The sequence below is a fragment of the Meles meles genome, chromosome 1 (genome assembly GCF_922984935.1).
Source record: "Meles meles chromosome 1, mMelMel3.1 paternal haplotype, whole genome shotgun sequence".
NCBI lineage: Eukaryota > Metazoa > Chordata > Mammalia > Carnivora > Mustelidae > Meles > Meles meles.
The window spans coordinates 100,374,800-100,389,744 of NC_060066.1; the positions used below are offsets into that span (position 1 = coordinate 100,374,800).

The 14,945-nt window shown below is 39.0% G+C and overlaps 1 protein-coding gene across 5 annotated transcripts in view; it reads left to right on the plus strand.

Moving 5' to 3' along the window:
• Positions 1-277: 277 nt before the first annotated feature.
• PCMTD1 (protein-L-isoaspartate (D-aspartate) O-methyltransferase domain containing 1) overlaps positions 278-14,945 on the plus strand; it is a 64,727-nt gene continuing 50,059 nt past the window's right edge. For 3 of the 5 annotated variants that reach the window (XM_046005247.1, XM_046005285.1, XM_046005274.1), the window contains exon 1: positions 278-488. The gene's annotated coding sequence lies outside the window, so the exon portion shown is untranslated. Of the gene's footprint in view, positions 552-7,513; positions 7,640-8,029; positions 8,123-14,945 lie in introns of those variants that run through there. The other 2 variants (XM_046005267.1, XM_046005257.1) reach the window with 2 other exon arrangements.

Sequence of the window (14,945 nt, forward strand, 5' to 3'; positions counted from 1 at the left end):
CACAGCGAGCCCTCCAATCTCAAGTGCACTCCGCCACGGTGACCACCTCTCAGCAGCTCTTCTGTCCCTGAGCCTGAGGACGCGGGGAAGGAGGCGGGGAGGTTGAGGCCCTGTTCTCGCGCGATCTCTCCCAACAGGGTCGGTCCCCAAGTCTCCTCTAGACCTCGCGTTGTTTGGGAGTGGGGGCGGAGCGATCCATGTGGGGGCGGAGCCGGATGGGGGCGTCCCCCTAGCCTTGTTGACTTCGGCGTCCTCCCAGAGCGGTCCTTACGCCCGGTGTTCTCTGCGCATGCTCAGGTTCCCGACAACTCCCGAGGCAGCGACTGTCGGGCTTCCCCAGCCGCGGATCCCGGCCCCGCCCCTCCTCCGGGCTGCTGCGGCGGCGTTGTTGTGGTGGTGGGGGAGGCGGGCTGCTGTGGAGCCCGCCGAGTCCTAGTGCCTGACCCTGCGCGTCGCTGCGGCGGGCCAGACGGACAGCCTCGCCGCAGGTAACGCTGGTGCCTGTGGACTCGGGGTCGTGTGGGTCGGCGTATCCCGCGTGCTGGGGTCAGGTGAGGGGGGTGGTCGGGGAGTTAGGGAGCTGGGGAGTCGGGAGAAGCTGAGGGTTTCCTAGGGGGCCGGAAGGTTGGGGGCTGGGTTCGGTAGGGTCGAAGGGGCTGGGAGTCCGGGGCGGTCGAGGGAGTCTGCAGGGGTCGAAGGGTTTGGGAGGTCGGGGCGGACGGTCCTAGGTCTCTGACCTGGGATCGGGAACCGGGACTCGCAGAAGCTGCGGGAACCGGGACTCGCAGAAGCTGCGGTCCGAAGACACCCACGGGCCCCTTCGGGCCTTTTCAGTTCCACCCCGTGACTTTCTGTTGTTGTTTTGATTTTGAAGGAAGAGAATCCAGCCTACGTAGGCTTGGGGAAGCCTTGGGGGTTGAGGCTGGGAAGGGATTTACGAGGCTAGAGCAGGCGCTAACATTTTCTTACTTTCTGTTTTTTTTGTTTGAGCGTTAACTACTGTTTAAGTGTGGTACCCTTCCTTAGGGTATTTCAGACATTGGCGTAGAGAGGACCCAAGAGTGGAACCAGGGGGAGTAATTTTGCAAATCCAAGATTTTTCATTTTTAACTTCCATGACTGTGTTTTTGTATGTCTTCTTTTTTTAAAACTAAGAAATCATAACTTTGTTTTTAAAATTACACAGAAGAATTTGGGTACGGAGGAGAAAGTATAGTTCTACCAGTGGTTATTTTTTCCCCAGTCATTTTTTTTTAAGTACAAAAGTACTACGTGCTCTTTAAGAAAAAAATTAAGCAGCTAAACAATGAAGACGTCTGCTCCCCACGCATCCACCCCCACCCCCTATTTTTCCTCTTTTAATTACCCAAGGTAACTAGTCTTCAAGTGTGGTATTTATTAGCCATTCAGGATTTTTCTGTTCGTGTAAGTATGTTTTAAAAACAAAATTGGGATCATATATAGTATATACTTTTTTTGGCCAAGGGATACTCAGAGATACTCTTCGATTTTATTACATACCTCATTCTTTTTAAAAGCTACCACTTAAGCTGTGTGTGTGTGTGTGTGTGTGTGTGTGTGTGTGTGTGTATGTATGTATGTGTGTGTGTGTGTATTTTACTGCTGAACATTGTTTCCAGTTTTTCTGTAATCTTCTATTATATAAGCTTTTAAAAAGGGCTACAGGTTATTATTTTGAAACATAATGTGGCAAAACTTTCAGGTTGTCTAAGGCAAGTTAAGAATTACCTTTACACGGAGTTTATGGTAACTTACAAGGTTTGGATCATTTCATAAAGCAGGTTACTAAAATAGTTTATTTTTTGTTTTTGGTAAGTGCATTTTTCAAGGTAATTTTGAATTCTGTATGGTCAGTTGAAAACATTCAGTTCCTTAAACAACTTGCTCATGTCTGAAGATAGAAAACCAGCGGCCTAGAAGTTTGTGTTTTAGACAGGTTAAAAAAACAAAACAAAACTCAAAATAGTCAGGAACTAAATATTTTGATAGTAGACCATAGGGAGTAAGCTGTAAGTGAAAGGATGATATTACACTGCTTACTATTAAATAAGACAGAAAGCTAGGAAATCCCTATTACATTTTGTATTTTTGTGTGCAGAAGAGCTGGAGGCTTTGTTGATCTAATCAGTGGCATGTATTTATTAAAAATGTACTGTGTGTGCGTCTTCTTGCCAACTTCCAAGGAAAACATAGAATAGAGTAAGGTAATCACAAAGAAGTCTGGTTCTAAGCATAAATATGTAGCCTGAAATCTTCCATCCAGTTGTGTAATTATTTGGGAAGCTGTGTTTAAAAGGAACCACAGTATCTATGGCATTTAAGTTACAGTTGCTGATAATATTTTTCTTATTTATCTCTAACAACATGGTGACATTCTCCCCAATCTAAGGATGAATAAACAGAGGCTCTGACAGATTAATTTAGTTGCTCAAGATCTCATCACCTTTTTAGTGGTAGTGACTGCATTTGAGTCAGGCTTAAGCCAAGAACCCGTGTTTTCTGCTCTGCCAGGCTGCCTTTCGTTAATGAAAACTACCTTATAAAATTGTGATCTTAGAGTTTTTCCCTCTTTTTTGCCTTGGGAGATGTTCCTTGCAAAATAGAGACCTGAATATATTCATGCTTTGAAAAATAGCCTAAAGGATAAATAGTATGAAACTATGGTATTGTTTTTGATGAGGTTTCTGTGCTGTGTTATTAAAATATTCCTTGAGATGGTGCCGTTAACCAAGAAGAAGGGATGTTGTGTTAGTCACTCTATTTGATGCCAGGGTAAATTTGGATATTATAGTAAATTGTAGCTCTTACAGGCATTTTTATTCCTTACAAACTTGGGTGGGTAATCTCATTTCATTTAACATTTTTATGAACCCAGTTGCACTTTAGTAAACTAATGTAATGAAAAGAATACAAAGAGGGCCCTAAAAAGATTAAAGTGTGCTTATTTCATTTTAGTATTTTGTAGTCTCTTAAAAATACATCATGACAATTTAGTGAAGTATAGCTCCTAATATTATGGTATATTATTCTCTTCTGGGTTCCCAGCATATATGACAGCTATGTATATTATTATTATTATTTTTAAAGATTTTATTAGAGAGAGTGAGTGTGAGAGAGAGAGCATGAGAGGGGAGAGGGTCAGAGGGAGAGAAGCAGACTCCCTGCTGATCAGGGAGCCGATTCGGGACTTGATCCCAGGACTCCAGGATCATGACCTGAGCCAAAGTCAGTTGCTTAACCAACTGAGCCACTAAGGTGCCTGCAGCTGTGTATTTTAAAGAAAACGGCAATGCTGAAGTTAATAAAGTATGATAAGTTGTAAATATGTATTTGAGAAGAAACCTACAGATAGGAAAATATTTGAGCTTTTATTTCTTGGTAGTTGTTAAGGGTGGTATTTGTATTCATATCTAAATGGCATATTTGCTCTTGATTATCTCTTGGACAATCTAATATTCAGTGTGGGTAGGTTTTATAGTTGTGGAATACAAAAATGTTTCAGCACTGGAAAGAAGTCTTTAGAGTATGTTAAGATGTATTACTTTTCATCTGTTGAAGGGTGAGGAATCCAAAACTGCATGTGTATATTATCAAAAATTAGTAAGAGATCTTACTGCTGATGGATAGAAATAGAGAGTTTATTTTGCAGTTTAGTCTGAAAGCCTTTTTTGGGGACATTCATATGTCGCCAAAAATCAAGAAACTATGTAGGTCCTGTTAATGATAACAAAAGAAGCATTAGGTAGGATCCAGAGTTTAAAATCTAATTGGTTTTTATTTTTATTTTTTTAAATTTATTTTTTAAATTTTTAAATTTTTAAATTTTTATTTATTTATTTATTTTTGAGAGATAGAGAATGAGAGAGAGCGAGCATAAGAGGAGAGAGGTCAGCGGGAGAAGGAGCAGGTCCCGCCTGATGTGGGACTTGATCCTGGGAGTCCAGGATCATGACTTGAGCTGAAGGCAGTCGGTTAACCAACTGAGCCACCCAGGCGCCCCTCTAGTTGGGTTTTAAAAACTAGTTGTTTAAAACAACTACTGTGGAATTGCATAGAGGACTGTTGCTTTCTGATGGTTCTGTTTCTAGTAGAAACTAGTTAAGATGAAAGGGAAGCCAGGATAGACAGGAGAAAACCTGAGAATTGGCTGTCTTAAGAAGAGGGTGGAGAGTTTCCTCAAATAGTGGTAATCAATAAAGTCAAATCTGTGGATGGATGTCAAGGAAGATGAGGACTTAAAAGTTAATACTTTGAGCTTTAAGATACTGGAAAAATATCTAATTATAATTATACTGCATTAGCTATGTCCTGCTCAGTGTTGAGTCAGATTAATTAACACTTTTCAGTAACTTGCAGGCTCTTAAAATCCTGTAATAATCACATAATCATAAGTCTGTTTATAATCTAAATTATTATGAGCATCTAAAGAGCTATGGAATATGAAGTGCTGTCAAGGCCTTGTCTTCTCTGTAGTTTGTATAGGCCGGCACCTCAGAGTTATACCTTGTGGGTTTGTTCATTTTCTCCTCTCACTTATACGAGTATTACTTTAGATTGAGTCCTCACTTCTTTTTAGAATTGTATTTTCTCCTTTCTGGTCCTGTGCACACCCAGGGCTTCCACTGTTCATTCCCTTCCCTGCCAAAGCTCCAGTTCTGCATCGCCAGCCTCATTGTTTCCTAAGCTTCAGACTTGCCTTTTGTTGTTCTCCATGATAAACTCTTCAAGTAACTGACATTTTATAATCTTGAATCTGTAGATTCAGAATTAAACACTCTTTGCAGTTTAATTCCTCCCTCATTTTCCTGTTTATATTAATGATCTTAACATTTTCTTAATCATCTATACTTAAAATCAAAGGTTGTCTTCGATTCATCACTCTCCCCCTTTCTCAGAAATTCTTTGTCATTTTATTGCATTAGGAATCACATTCTCCTGCTGCTTTTTCATTTTCCCAGCAAGAGAATACTTATAATACCCTTGCCTCAACTACCATTAATAAGACATCCCTAATCTCTGGGTTTTGCCATTCATCATGCATGCTGCTATCAAATTATTTGTCCTAAAGACAGCCCTGATCATATTTTCTCTGCCTGACAGAAGCAAACAGAACAAAAAACACTTATTGAATGTTTCTTATGTCAGCCTTTGTGTTGAAGGCTTTGTTCTCATTTGGTCTTCAAAATAGTTCTATGTTGTAGACACTACTTTCTCACTCTGCAGATGAAGAAATTGAGACTTCATGGGCTTGCAGGATTGCTAGTAGGTAGAAGAGTTGGAATTTGAATCCCAAGCATGTCTTCCAAGTCTGTGTTCTTGACCACCATGGTTCTGTGGAGTGTCTCCTGATCAACTCTAGAATGAAATCCTTGTTCCTCAGTTTGCTTTTTAAAACTCCATTATTTGGCCTCCGTGCTCTCTCAGATTTAATTCTTGTTTTAATCAGACTTACGTTTACATTCCTCTGGAACAGAAGTATTTGTATTTTGTAGTCTGGAACAGAAGGAATGTAAACTCTTGGTTTCTTGTGCATCTCCCCTTGGAGTTTTTTCCCTTTGCTATTTCTGCCTTCTGAAGTCTTTCAAGTAAAAGGCTAGCTCATACACAGACCTTCCCTAGAGCCCCTTTTCTGTTTTCATAGGTAGTAAGGTCTACTCTTATTTGTGCAGTTGCTTTACCTCTTGATGATAACTTCTGTTCTGAATTAGTTTTTTAGTGCCCTAACAGTAATTGAATTATAAAATGCCTGAAAGCAGAAACCATTTCTTATTGTTGTATCTCCCAATGGATGCTCAGGAAATACATGTGAATGAATATGAAAATGATCACTAGTCAGCCGCTCCTTAAATGGAATTTAAGTAGTATTTGATTTTAGTTGCTAGATAACGTGTATAGTAGTTAACTGAAGTTTTTAATTGTGTACGCAACAAAACCAGATTGTCTTGTTTTAGGCTATCAAATGACTTCTATATTTTCAGAAAGATCACTAGGTAATTATGATAAATTGTTTATTTTAAAAGATGCTGTTTTATTTTTCTGTATGCACACGTCTGTTACTCATTCTTAAAACTAATGGTTTGATATTTGAATTCTTTTCCATGTTGTTGAATTCTGCAGTGTTAACCATAATTCTTTGGCCTCAGTTTTGTATATGCTTATATGGATATGAAAGGTCAAATAAAACTTTCCCTATACTGCAGTGTCATTTTCTGCCTTTTGGTGACATCAAGAATCTCCAACTATATGATAGCTGAAATGCACTCACACAAATTACACATAAATCCTTGCTTTCTAAAGAGTTCATGTGAAATTTCAGACATACTTGAATCCATCAAGGTTAATGGTTACCATGCAAAGTTTACAATTTTATATTTCTCTTATATCCTTGCATCCTATATTGTGTTACAGTTTAGCAATTTAAAATTTAATAAGTAATTATTGCTTTATTAAATAAAGATAACTTTTGCTGTTAGAAGTTAATAAAGTAGGATATCTTGGTGATGGTGTTGGGGCAGACATTTGGGGTTTCCTTTAGAGTGCTAAAATGCTTGATTATGAAGGAGTGAGGTTGATTCTTAAGGTTATTTGTCAGTTTATCCGCTGTCAACTTTGAAGAATTAACAGCAGATACTTTGAATATAAGAGAAGATACTTTGAAGATAAGAGTTTGAAGCAAGTTTAAAATAATTGATATTAAAATTAGGTAATATGATTACATGGTCCAAATTTTAAACATACAAAAGGTTTTATAAACTGGAAATGTCTCCTCCCTCAGTATCCTACTTTCCCCACTGGGAGGTAGCCATTCATCTTTGGAATTATGTAAAAGAAACATTAGTTTATTGTATGCAAGTATATATGAATAAATGCTCTTTTTCTTTCTGCTTCCATAAAGATGAGGTACACTGCACAGTTTTTTCACTTGGATTTTTCACTTGATTTATCACTAATATTCCCTGTTAGTAGATGAAACATTTCATTCTTAAAAAATTTTTTTTTGTCCTCAAAGTCTTTGCTATATATAGCTTACATATATAGATTATATATATACTAATTTAACCGTATTTTCTTTTGGTGGGCATTTAGATGGCTTTCCGATTTTTACTGTTACATCCATTGAAGCAACACTTTGAAGGAAGAGAAATAAAAACTGGCAGTTCTTTTCTTGTGGGGAAGATAAAGCTTGAAAGCTGAAATGGATGTTTCATGGTGGGGAATAAAATGGATATCTTTTCTTTCTTTTTTTTTTTTTTTTAAAGATTTTATTCATTTATTTGACAGAGAGAGATCACAAGTAGATAGAGAGGCAGGCAGAGAGAGAGAGAGAGGGAAGCAGGCTCCCTGCTGAGCAGAGAGCCCGACGCGGGACTCGATCCCAGGACCCTGAGATCATGACCTGAGCCGAAGGCAGCGGCTTAACCCACTGAGCCACCCAGGCGCCCTGGATATCTTTTCTGGCCTGGATGATTAATAACTAAGTGAATGGAGAAAAGGCCAAAATGGAGAATCATTAAAAAATGCTTGCTGGAATTCAGAGTTGACGACGGTTGAATTGGAAGACCAGGGATGGCAGTGCTGATGGGTAGCTCCTGTGACCAGTTGTCTCCTCTGGACAAAGGTCAGCCCTGGATGTGTTTAGTAGAAGTTTGGTGCTGAGAAGTAATTCTTGATATCTGGAAACTGGTCTCTGAGACTGTGGCCTCTAATAATATATTTAATAAAGCTGTTCAGGGGATGAACTAAATTCCTTCTGTCATCTAGAAGGAAATATCATGGCCTACAATGCAATATACTTTATGTGGTCATTAATTTTTTTATTGTATTATTATTGTATGTCAAAGATAAGATGTGAATTACTAAAATGCGTGAAATTAAAAGAAAGTTTCCTTCCTTAGCAAGTCTCCCCCTCCACATATGTCCATCATAGGTTGCTTGGGCAATGTTTTTTTAATAGTGTAGTGTGACTCTTTCAGACTTTTACTTACAAACAGAAATAACATTCATTCAGGAATGTCATTTGGAATCCTGTTGGAGTGGTGGGAATGTTGGAAGTCAGAACTGAATGGAATAACAAGCGAATAAGGTGATGGTAGAATACAGCGTAAGTAGTGAATGCCCTTTGATTCTCTCAGACCAGGGGTGCTATAAATACAGAGTATTGTGTGGAGTGTAGCAGCTACTGAGGTTCCGTAGCTGCTCTATCAGGTTACTCCTGACAAGTCATTTAAGGTTGTGCAACCTGTGGGTTTTTTTTTTCTTTCTTAAGTAGTACTATATGGCTTACTGAATAGTCAAGTGTTTTCTTTGTCATTTTTCAGTCATTCTGTCCTAATTATGTAATTTGAGTATTTTTCTAATTGGCATTAAAAAATTAGTGTTTAGATGTTTGTTAGATATGTCATTTCCTTTTATGATGGTACTGTATATACTTTATTTTTTAAGATTTTATTTATTTATTTGCAAGAGATCACAAGTAGGCAGAGAGGCAGGCAGAGAGAGAGGGGGAGGCAGGGTCCCCGCTGAGCAGAGAGCCCGATGCGGGGCTCAATCCCAGGACCCTGAGATCATGACCCGAGCCGAAGGCAGAGGCTTTAACCTACTGAGCCACCCAGGCACCCCAATACTGTATATAATTTAGATGGTATATACATAGTTTATGTATTTAGATACATAGTTTAGATTTTTTTTTTTTGAACAGCGGTCCTTTGCACCTGTGATTCTGTACACTTAACATGCATGTTATAGTCACTGTAGACATGGTATATAAAAAGGTTATTTGTTTTTGCTTTTCTTCCTTTAAATAATAACAGTAGCAATTCACTATAGAAAAACTAGAAAATACAGGTTAAAAAGCACAGGATTGTCAGGAATGTTACCACCCAGGGGTGGTATATCTTGTAGTTAATTCTGAGAGACTTTGTGTCTTGCTTCCTTCTATATCCATTAGTACCCTCTGTTGTGTAGAGCATTATTAAAATCAAGTCCTGTTCCTAAATGTCTCAGTATGGCTAGTTTGTCTTTCCATTCATTTTTAGTGACAGACTGAAAACATTTACCTGCAGGGCAGTCTATTTTTATAAGGATGGTGCTGCTCCATCTTGAGGCCAATCTAGAATCCTACTGCTTTAAAGTTTGAGAGTTTTGTTTTTTTTTTTTTTAAAGATTTTATTTATTTATTTGACAGAGAGAGATCACAAGTAGGCAGAGAGGCAAGCAGAGAGAGTGAGAGGTGTTGGCTATCATGTACAGGGTCTTGCTTATGCTGAACTGAATTTTTGTAAGCATGTAGAATGAATCCACATGATTACTTTCCACATTTCTAAAAGTAAGATCAAGACTTAAGCAGTACTGACCCCTAAGTGGTTTTTAAGCTTCAGGTTTAATTTAGGCACAATTTTCCCAGTGGTGTAAAGTATTAGAAATACTGCTTGTTTTTTGTAATATTGTATTGAAGGGTTATTAAGACTGGACATATATTTTCTAGGAGAAATGATTATACATGGCTTAATAATAACCAGACAAAAAGTTGATGGTTTTGTTACAGTGTTTCGAGTTGGTATTTCAAATTTAATTTCAGGGTCTTTGTAAGGTTCTCTTACAGTTAGTCTATGGTGTAGTTATTATTGATTCAGTTAGAGGACTTCGTGTTGTCTTAAGAATGTGACCACACCTTATATATAAGAGAAAATGAATTCCAAGTTCTGTCAAGGGATGAGAGCATATCTCTCTGCACTGATTATCCTTGTGATCTCTCATTTCCTTTCCTGTATCTGGGGGGGGGGGGGGGGAATAGGACAGGTGAGGATGGACTTGGGTTGCACATTACATGTTTAAGTTGGTTTTGTTTGGTTCCCTACTCTGCTGGAGATAGAGGACAAAAGTAATGCCTCTTCCCCTGCAAAGATGCTCATGTTTTAATCCCTGGAATCTGTGACTATGTTACCTAATCAGGTAAAGGAGAATTACTAAGGTTGCTGATCCCCTGACTTTAAATTAGGAAGATTATTGCGGATTTTCCTGATAGGCCTGGTGTAATCACAGGGTTCCTTAAAAGTGGAAGAAAGACAGTGGGAAGGACTCAGTCTGATGTTGCTGGCTTTTCAAGATGGAGGAAAGGATCATGAGTCAGAGAAGTAGATGGACACTAGACAGTTGAAAATGCAAGAGAACAAACCCTGTAAAAGCCTCCAGGAAGGAATTCAGCCCTGCTGCCACCTTCATCTCAGCCTAGTGAGACCTGTGTCAGACCTCTGACCTCTAGAACTGTAAAACAGTAAATTTGTGTTGATTTAAGCTTTTAGTGTTTGTGGTGATTTGTTATGGCAATGATAGAAAACTAATATAGTTAACTATTTTGAGACCATTTGATCCCTTAGGGAAGTGATTGCTAAGCAGACCCCTTCCCCCCAACAAAATAACTAAGATGACATTTATAAAACTGATAAAACTAGTGCTACTTGGTTTAAATGATGATGGACTTGAACTTCTGCCTGGTAGGATTTCTTCTCATTTTTGAAGTTTCCTGGAGAGATCTCTGAATTTTTGGAGCTGCTGCTTTTCTTTAATGATAAAAGTGTTATATTGGGTATGTGAATCAGAATGGTATACAGGATGGTATTGAAGTTGGGAGAACCACAAGTATGAAAACTAAATTGAAGTTAGTTCCAGTACTCTAGCTAATACTGATAAGGATATTGACAGAAAAGGATTTTCCGTAAAGAGAAATATGAGTAATTGAATATAGTAGCTCGTGTGAGAGGTGGGCTGTATAGAAGGTTTTGAGTTTGGACATAATTTGAAGTGATGTCAGGAACCCCTTCCCCTGTGAAATTAATCTAGAAACTTAATAAATGCACTGGGAAATTCTGCTAAAGAGGAGGAGGATTTTGAATCATCAGAGGAGGGGAAGGAGAACTATATACCTGTCCTAACGTCCCTGAGGCTATTATGTTGGAGAAAGGCAGGGACAAAATTCACAACCATGACATTGCTTTTCTGCCACGTAGGAAGCTGGGATCCTTGTCAGTTTGCTATGTGAGTCTTTCCAGTTGAGAAGCAAGAGTCTTGTACTTGAAGTTGTACGTATGCTTTGTTTTTAGTAGGAAAGTGCATTCGCTGTGCATTCCCTGTGCGTTCCCTATAAATACACATAAATGAATTTCTGCCTTAGGCTCACCAGCTGTAAAACATATTTGGAGAAATTACAGTAAGGTAGTGAGATAAGAGAAAATACTACAGGTTACTATTTTGGAAAGTATTTTTGTTCCTCCAAAACAGGTATGCCTTCCAACCCATCATACCTTAAAAAAAAAAAAAAAAACCATAACGAACATAAGGCTCTTAGGCCACCTGGGTGGCTTAGTCGCTAAAGCGTCTGCCTTCAGCTTGGGTCGTGATCCCAGGGTTCTGGGATTGGGTCCTGCATTGGGCTCCCTGCTCAGTAGGGAGCCTGCTTCTCCCTCTCCAGCTCCCCCTTGCTTGTGCACATGCTTGCACTCTCTCTGTCAAATAAAAATCTTAACAAAAACAAAAAACCAAAAAAAAACCCCAAAACAACATAAGGCTGTTTTCTGGCAATTACCTCTCTTCTTTGGGGCCCATTGCATTGGATTTGTAGTAGAGTAGCAAACTAAATGTGGCTTTCTTAGTGTCATTTACTATGGAGTTCTTCCAAAATTATTTTCTGCTGAATGAGTGATACAATAAATTTGTTGAAATTTTTAGTGCCTGCTTATATCTTTAGTTTTCCTTCTCTGTTTCTCCAACTCTGGGACTGCTTTTTTTCCAAGAAATAAATATTTAGATTTTATTTATTTATTTGTAAGAGAGAGAGAGTGGAAGGAGGGAGAGCTGCAGACAGAGCAGGCAGAGGGAGAAGCAGGCTTCCTGCTGAGCAAGGAGCCAGATGTGGGACTTGATCTCAGGATGCTGGGATCATGACCTCAGCTGAAGGCAAATGCTTAACCAACTGAGCCACCCAGGTGTCCTTCAAGAAATATTTTGTGATGCACTTTTCTTTCATTTTGAAATGCCAGTAAGAAGAAAAAGTAACCTTTATCATTGCTTATATCCCTGGCATTTGTTTCAAGAATTTGGGTTTTCTCTTAACCTGCTCTTTTGTAGTCTGCTCCTATTTTTAGTTTGCCTACCATGCATACATGAAATTTAATGAGGTTTTCAGTGGTTTTATTTTGTCCTTTTTCAGGTGTGCTAATAATCACTGAAGTCTATAGAGGGGAAACAGGGGAACCAGAAAGATCATGTGCTTCTCTCTTTTTTTAAAAAGAATTTTTATTTATTTATTTAACAGAGAGAGGGAGATCACAAGCAGGCAGAGATACAGGCAGAGGGGGGAAGCAGGATCTCCTCTGAGCAGATGAGCGGGGCTCCATCCCAGGACCCCGAAACCGTGACCCGAGCCAAAGGCAGAGGCTCAACCCACTGAGCCACCCAGGTGCCCCGATCATGTGCTTTTCTTAACAAGCTCATATTTAAGCTGACTCCCAGTAGATGAGGCCACTAAATCATCCTCCTGTCTAAAAGTTTGACAGTGATGGATTCCTAGCAGGGAATTTAAGATGGCAGAATGGGCAGCTGCTGCCGTAGGTACTCTAAAGTCACTTGGTTATCTAATGTTCCTCTCTGATCAGGATGGACAGCTCTCAGCACAGACAAGCTGGTGACAACATTTTGCCATGAAACTAAGATAAAACACACTCATACTTAGCAGTTAAAAAAAAAAAAATCTGTTCTCAAGACATAGCAGTTTAAATCACATCCAAGGGATTGTGGATGTTTTGGCTGGCAGCATATCAGGATCTGTTGTATTCACAGTTCATTTTTTTCCTGTGTGCTTATTCTTCATTCCCTCGCTGACCTGAGTGTCATCTTAATGGTTTTCAGCACTGTATCAGAGTTCAAACAGGAAGGAAAAACCACACAGGGTAATATGAACAGGGAAAGTTTAATGTAAAATGTTACCAATAACAGGATTGCCTAGTAAGTAAACAGAGTTCTAAAGAATATGGGAATAGGGCGCCTGGGTAGCTCAGTCTATTAAGCATCCCAGTCTTGATTTCAGCTCAGGTCATGATCTCAGGATTGTGACCTGGAGCTCTGAGTTGGGCTCTTCACTCAGTGTGGAATTTCCTTGAGATTCTCTGTCTCCTGCTTCTCTTCTCCCCCCCACTCCATGCTTTCCCTCTTTCAAAATAAAATCTTTTTGAAAAATACAGAATATGGAAAGAGATACAAGGATTAGGTTCTACCTCTAAGGACCAAGATTAAGCACCTAAGGAAGAACCCCACCCAGTGTTGAGATCTGGACCTTTTTGAGAGGATGTGTGGCTCACTGGATGGCAAGGAAGTTGCTATTGTACCTCCTTAATTGAATTGGCAGACATCTGCTTTCTGGTACTAGGGAAGGATGTTCACAAAGAGGTATTTTACCAAAGGTGGTCTTCTGCACACCATCCAAGGGAGAACGCTGGGGGAAGCTGATGGCTATTGTGCACTGTAGGAGTGTATTGGTGGAGAATGCTTAAGGACTGCAGGAGCCTGCCAAGCAGTGCACTAGACCTAGAAGCAAAGCTCTTTTCTCATGCAGTGCTCTCTGGCACCATCTGCTCATGCTGTGGCTGAACGTTACCCATCAGTAGGAATTGATACAGGAAGTGGAATTTTTTTCTGTGTTTTAATTGAATAAATTTAACATATGACACAGTATAAATTTAATGTGTACAATGTTACTTTGTTACATTCATATCTTATAATGCTTCTGTAGCAGTATTTACTATATTACATAATTACAGTACAATATTGTCTGGATTTATTATATTGTGCATTAGACCTCTATGACTTACTGCTTTTTGCAAGCTTGTACTCTGAAACACTATCAGTCTTAACCACCCCACTCCTCATCCCCTGGTAACCATCATTTACTCTCTGGAAGGAGAATATTTTTAATTCGTATGTAATTTCTCTTTGACAGAATCAGGGCAATGAACTGCTGCTCTTAAAACCTGTATCCATTGCTCTTGGCTCCATTTGCCATTCTAAACCTTTCTCCCAGCTAAAATGATGGCAGACTCCTTTTGACTTAAAGGCCACTTGATATTTTTATGTTTTTTTCCCAGTCAGGTAATCTTTACTATTTTTTGCTGGCCTCCTGTATTCCCTTAAGTATCAAAATGGAGTCCTAGTCCCTGGACCAAATATTTGAGCACTGCTTCTTTCTTTTAACTACACTGTCTCGAAAATTAGCAGCTCTGTCTACACTTTTAGTAAGGACTCTACACTTCTTCCGTGTCTTATTTTAACAATATGAGGGTTTTGTTTTTAAAACAGTAGGCGAGCATATGTTATTTTAGAAAAGCTGTCACTTTTTGAGCTTTAATTTTATGATGTATTGAAAAGAAACTCAACCAAGGCTCTGGAGCCTTGAATTCTGGTAGTATGACCTTGAACAAGTAGTTTTGCCCTGTGCATGACAGGGTGAATTGGATAATTTTAGAGGTTTTCTTCTTTACAGTTTATTATTTTTCTCGACTTTTCCACAAATATCAAAGTTGTGTATTTTATTTGGGTTTATATGCACAGAAAATTATATGGATTATGCCTTTGGTCTCATGGATTACAGACTAAAATTTAAAGTTCTAGAAATCAGAACTTCTGAAATTTCGAATGTCAGCAATATATAAGTATTCTCCACTTTCTGACTAAAAAGTCTGACTTTCAGACTAAAATTTAAAGTTCTAGAAATTAGAAATTTCAAATGTCAGCAATATATAAGTATTCTCCACTTTCTGAAACATAGCATTGGACCACTTGGCATTTCTGAAAGACCTGCATTAGTACCTGCTTTTATTAACTGAAAGAAATCTGTAGAGGATTTTCCATTTTAGGAAAAGAGCCATTACCGTACT